We start from the raw sequence: 6,000 nt of genomic DNA, 5'->3' as shown, positions 1-6,000 counted from the left end.
GGCAGTATTACCATTTAAAAAGAATATTACCATTGGGGAAAAAAAGAAATTTATTTTATGAGGTGTTCCATTAATTTAATTAAAATAACATTAACACTCAGGTTAAATATGGCCATAGTAAAATAGAAAATTCTTAGGAAAACACAAAACTATAATGTAACAATGCTTTTTGAAAACACATGCTTGGACATTGAGAAGTGGCTGAGTGCACTGGAACTTTTTGATCTGCCCATCAAAATACAAAGCCTTCATTCTTTTCAGTATTCAGTATTTTTTATGTTGCAAACAATTCCCATTTTAACAAAACAAAATGTGCTTGAGGCCCAGTATAAAGGCCAAACATTTTTGTCAGCAGACTTCTAGCAGAAGAAAGTGGTAGCACTAGTCTAATGGTACATCATATCTTAAATTCTTTTCATCTGAATTGCAAGACATTCCAATGCCAAGCAAGAATTCACCAATGCTACTCTTGTACTGAAATGCTACCCATACCTGACTGGGAATGAGAGACAGAGGAGAAAAAGCAAAGAAATGGTGAAGTCAGAGAAAATTAAGACATTTTGAATCTGTTTCCAAGCAATTTGTCAGATGTGTGTACCAAATATCATTCCAACCCATTTCCCAGTTTGTGGATTATGTGTACTAGCTTGCAGATAAATTACAAATCCTTGTTCCTCTATGTACATTTGTCAAAATGTGTGCATTTTTGTGGAATTGCAGAAATGTATGCATTCCCTCACATAGAATAAACCATGTCATGTATTTCTCATATCTATATGTGTTTAATAAGCAAATTTCTTTTTATATTTTTAAAATTGTCAAAAACTTAGCACAGTGCTCTGGAAAAAGTGCGGATCTCTCTAGTCACGACTGTGTTCCAGTTGATATTTTCATGTGAGAAGGAGCCATTTGGGTACAGCCACATCTAAGGTGGACCCAACAAAATTCTCACCCATCCCTAGAAATGAAAACCACTGTGTTGTTTCAAAAAGTTTTGCAAAGGAACGTAGGAAACTGCTCCATCTAGCTCAGTACAAAGTACAGTGACTGGCAACAGTTCTCAGACAAAAGTCTTTCCCAGCCCTGCCAGAAGAATCCAGGGATATACGTATTCTGGGATGGTGTGTGTTACATGTCATTGATGATGTTAGAGAAAGACCCAGAAAAAGGCAAATGGACTGGGTTTAAACTTTATATGACCCCTGTTCTCATGAGTCAGATTAAGCTTTGACATGAAGTGATAAATAAATCTTATTCCTCTTTTTTTTTGCTGGGGAGGAGCAGCTAGCTTGCTGGCAACCAAATCTTCCCATTAATGGGAAGCTATTTCCCCCCAACACTGGGAGCTGTTTTTCATCAGAAGATGCACTAATTTAAAGGTACGGCCTTACTATGCTTTGGAGCCAAGGGATCTCTTCATCATGCACACGTGTTTCTAAATTAATATGAAATGGTTCAGAAGTACATAAAGCAGGTAAAGAAATACAAAACAGTTTTGTTTTCTAAGCCAGAAGTCAAGGAAAAGCTTGTGTGGCATTCAAAGCAAGAAATACAGAACTCTGAAGGGTTTAATAGGTACAATTGGCAAGTGACCTAAACCAAGGAATACATCATTGTGGTGACAATGGGCTCCAGCACAGTTCTAGACAGAAATGGACAATGGAGAAGGTTACTTCATAAGCCATGGATTCCTGGACAAGGAAGTCTAAAAACCCAGCATTGAAATCAATCTAGTTGGCCATAATTCAGCACAGCCGATGAAAAGGTGGATGCTGGAAGTAGACCAAGTGTTGAGCAAAAGAAAGAAAGAAAGATTAACATAATAATTGAGTGTTTTTGCATTAAAATGACACAAGAACAACAGCAAAAGACTCAAAAGTTTCAGAAAGAGAAAAAGAGAATGTGAGATTCAATCAGAGCAACAAGGAAAAAAATCAAACTGTTTTTAAAACTTGAAAAGAGAACATTAAGGGTTTGGTGGACAATGCAATCCACTATCAGGGTTTACTATTGACAGACAATTCTGTATTAAGTTGTGTTGCAATAAGTACCAGTGCAATCTCATGCCTTCTCAGAAGAAATTCCAATTGTGTTCAATGACTCAGAAGTAAGTCCACTTGAGTTCAGAGTAAGTGTCCTATCACAGCACAGTAGTTTTAATACTTTTAATGGCAATAGTGATGAAGCCAGTGGTCTGGTAGTGGTGGTGATGATAGTGATAAACCTCTAGCAGATATTGGCTGAAATGTCCTAAAGTCACATAGAAAAATTGCTATTGGCCTCATTCTTACATTTGTTTTGAAGGCTGTTGCTATTCCATTGGTACAGGAGGCCATACCAGGTTTGGAGAAATAGAAGAAGCAGGATCCCAGGGGAGGGGCAGGCCTTAGATTGAGGGACTGGGGAGGAAAGCTAGAAAAGATAATGGCGACTGAAGAGAAGTGCCTATTGAGCTATCATATATCAATTTGTAATTTGTTGCAGCCTATAGTAAGAGTAGGATAGACACATAGAACACTCTATGTAAGATGGTGGCAAGAGTTCCCTGCAGAAATGTGCCACATTTTCACTACGCATTTTTAATCTTTCTGTGCTCCTTTTGCATATTTTGACACTCTTCAAATTATGCCCCGTCCACCCATAAATAGTTTACTTTTCTTGAGTATCCCCTGCCTGCCATGGCCAGATCCAGATCTGAGGCAAGCCTGGGCAAAGGGAGCCTTCTCTGCCAGAGGACCCTGGCATGCTGTCCAGGCCTTGGAGGGCAGTTCGAGATCCAGAGGAGTGAGGGGGGCAATTGCCCCTTCCAGCAGGCAAGTTATACTCACAGCAGATATAATAAATAAATAAATAGCTAGCTAGCTTGCTTGCTGGGGGACCACCTGCCCCCCTTGCCCCCCCCCGGATTGAGGCCTGTTTGTGGACAGTATTGGAAATGCTCAAAACAGTACCATATTGCTAGGCTTGGCTACCATTTTTCCCATAAAGTGCTTGTGATATAATATTCTTAGGTACTCTGCAAAATTAAAATAGCATGTAGAGTCAGCTGCCCAATGCTGCTTGGAGTGCCAGGCCCATTTTTTTGGAGGTGGGGGCAGGGCATGTGTCAGGAACTGTCCAAGTTGCCAATGCTGACCCTTCTGCCCACCAACCTACAAATCATTAAATCAACTGTACCCATGCCAAGTTGGATTCCATAGTTGATACAGCTGTAGATTTGACCTCTGACTGTCCAACTACAATGGCTACCTCAAGTTACCCCAGCTGACAAGATACGGACAGGATCCTTAGAAAAGTGCTTTACGTGTGAGCTAAGCTTTTGCCATTTCTGGCTGATAAAAGTGGCTTTGGGAGGTGAGCAAGGACTAGCCAAGTGGGTAAAAGTAGTGCTAAATGTTCTTTTATGGCATGATAGAATTCCATCTTACTCAAATGAAGATGCAGTAAGGACACAACTAAATTGACTCCCTTTCCAAACCACCAGTGTATTGGATGATTTCTGGGCAGTTTCCAGCTTCCAATATTCCGTTATAAGGCAAAGTACTGAAATGTGCAGTGACATCTCTTTTCTAGGGGTTTCTGGGTGAGGTAGATATTCTAGATCAATTTCAATCTAGCTTCAGTTCTTGTTATGCAACTGAGACTGCTTTGACGACTGTTTTGACCTACACTGGGAACTCAATAAGGAGAGAATTGTAGCTTTTGATACCATGAAATGTGGTATCCTTTTGACCTGCAAGTCTCAGATGGGACATAGATGTTATGTACTATGGTTGCTTATTTCTATGTTGCAATCCAGTTATGAATGAAGCCCAGAAATAAATACTAGCCCATTGCTGCTGTACAATGGAATGCATTTTAATTAAATCCAAATAATTACACATTTGCTATGATTTCACTTGAAAATTCTCAGTGAGCTAAGCTCTGTATATGCATTGTATCTGTACATATTGTACACTTTTTAAGACCAAGCTGCTTCTGCTTGTGTTAAGGTGTTACTACAATAATGAATGGTTCTAAAAATGTATAAGTGGATGCAACATCTTCTAAGACATTCTGAGAAAAATGACAGCTCTTTTCAATGTGCTTCATTTGTCACTGCCTACAGGTAGAAACTGAAAAGAAATCACAAAGATGATTGAATATGAATATAGTATCCTTGTTTGTTTTGTTTACACATCAGAAATAGAAATATTTATAGAACTTTATTGACTTCTCTCAATCATTGCTCTCAGTTTTGTTATTTATGCTGTGGTGTGGGTTGCCATCATGCATTGCTATTATTTTATTCACAGCTAATCCTGCATGTGTCAAAGATATTCTAGAAGCTCAAAATGCAAACTTTTCATTTTAATGAAGTAAAGCCAGGTCTAAAATTACCTGATTACACTGCTGCTACCTAACACACCTATCTAGTATCTATCTCTGCTTTTTTGTTTCTTTCAGATAGTGATCCTGGTATCACCACCTGTTTTGCCTTCTTGGAAAAGCCCGTTTAGCAGACAAGTTGAGTTTTAATATATATCCCCACCCAGATATTTTAGCTTAGAATTCCCATCAACCCTAAGTAGTATAGAGAATGTTGAGGGGGGGATACAAGCTAAATCAACTGGGCAACCCTTCGTATAACCATTACTGATATTTGACTAGGTGTGGTTTCCAAGAATGCTTTTGAGAACCTGACTCATTCCTAGAAGCGCCTAGCTACATCCGCATTGCTGCATCCTGGACACTTTCCGGTAAGAATTCTACTATGGCTGAGAAAATTCAGCTCTTGCTGCTTTGGCAGCTTAACCTTTCCCTTCCCTTCCTCCAGGGACTATGCAAGTGGGCAACCTTGAAAAAATATGTGCTAAAACAATCACCTGCGATTTAGCGTCAAGCACTGGCGTGTTGTGTTGAGGCTGTTTGAGCAAGATGGTTTCCTTAATTTTAATGCACATGGCAAAGATCATTTATGTGGCACTGATATTTTCCCATGTAATCACATGGTGAAGGTTTTGTGGAGAGCAATCAGGTCTGGCACTCTGCTGAACTGCACAGAGATTCCCCCCAACAGGAGAAGGAAAGGCCATTTTCAAATAGCATCCAATCAGAGGTTGGCAGAATACTGGGGAGTGGTAAGCCCTCATGGGATAATAGATTGTTGTGGGAGTGGACTAAGGAATTTTGGCTGCTTGTGGGTAGACCCCCTATCTGAATCCTCCACATTGTTTTCTTGGTGACTAGAAGATGAGGCAAGCTGGTCTGGTGTTGAGGCAGGGGATGCCTGCCCAAGACTTCTCTTGACCATGCCTTTCTCACAGTACAGGGAAGGCAATGGTGTGTGGAAGAGAAGCAGCTCCATTGGGTGCTGCCAGGTCAGGACTTTCAAAGCACCTCAAGATGGCAGCTTCCAAAATTATCTTAGTCTTGTCTTTTTCACACCTGGGCCCAGGATCCAGGCTGGGTGTACCATGGCATATCTGCCTACTACAAAATTCCTATCCGCACTCAAGTCTCTGAAGTTTTAGGTGTTCAAATGGGATACTCAAAGCACTTTAATTTATTTCATGCCAGAAAGGACACATGAAACCATCACTATTGGCATTGCATAGGTCAGCCACACTCATGATGTTGAGACAGTTCCAGAGAACTGTATTCTTGTTTGCGTCACTTACAAAGTCTTTGCTTCCTTCAAAATATTCTAAAGATAGTTGATTCCTTCCTAAGAATAGGGAAATCTATCAGACATGATCACACTGAGATTCTTGTTTTCCTACCACCAAATTCGCTCCAGGTCATTTTGATAAGAGCTCACCTCCACACACAAATAAATTTGTATATGTTTTGGCATATTTTTCTCATGTTGCCATTTTTGTACATGTTTTAAAATTTTTGCATGATACATCCATTGGTCAAAGTGATTCTGAAATGCATATCATTTTTGTTGCACATTAATCATATGCATGTTATTGAGCACTTTTATTTTGATGGCTTTTTTTTTTTAAGAAGAATGCT

Source organism: Varanus komodoensis, unplaced genomic scaffold, assembly GCF_004798865.1.
Source record: "Varanus komodoensis strain SLA01 unplaced genomic scaffold, ASM479886v1 scaffold37, whole genome shotgun sequence".
Taxonomy (NCBI): Eukaryota; Metazoa; Chordata; class Lepidosauria; order Squamata; family Varanidae; genus Varanus; species Varanus komodoensis.
The sequence above is the reverse complement of the archived record's forward strand: the minus strand, read 5'-3'. Positions refer to the sequence as shown.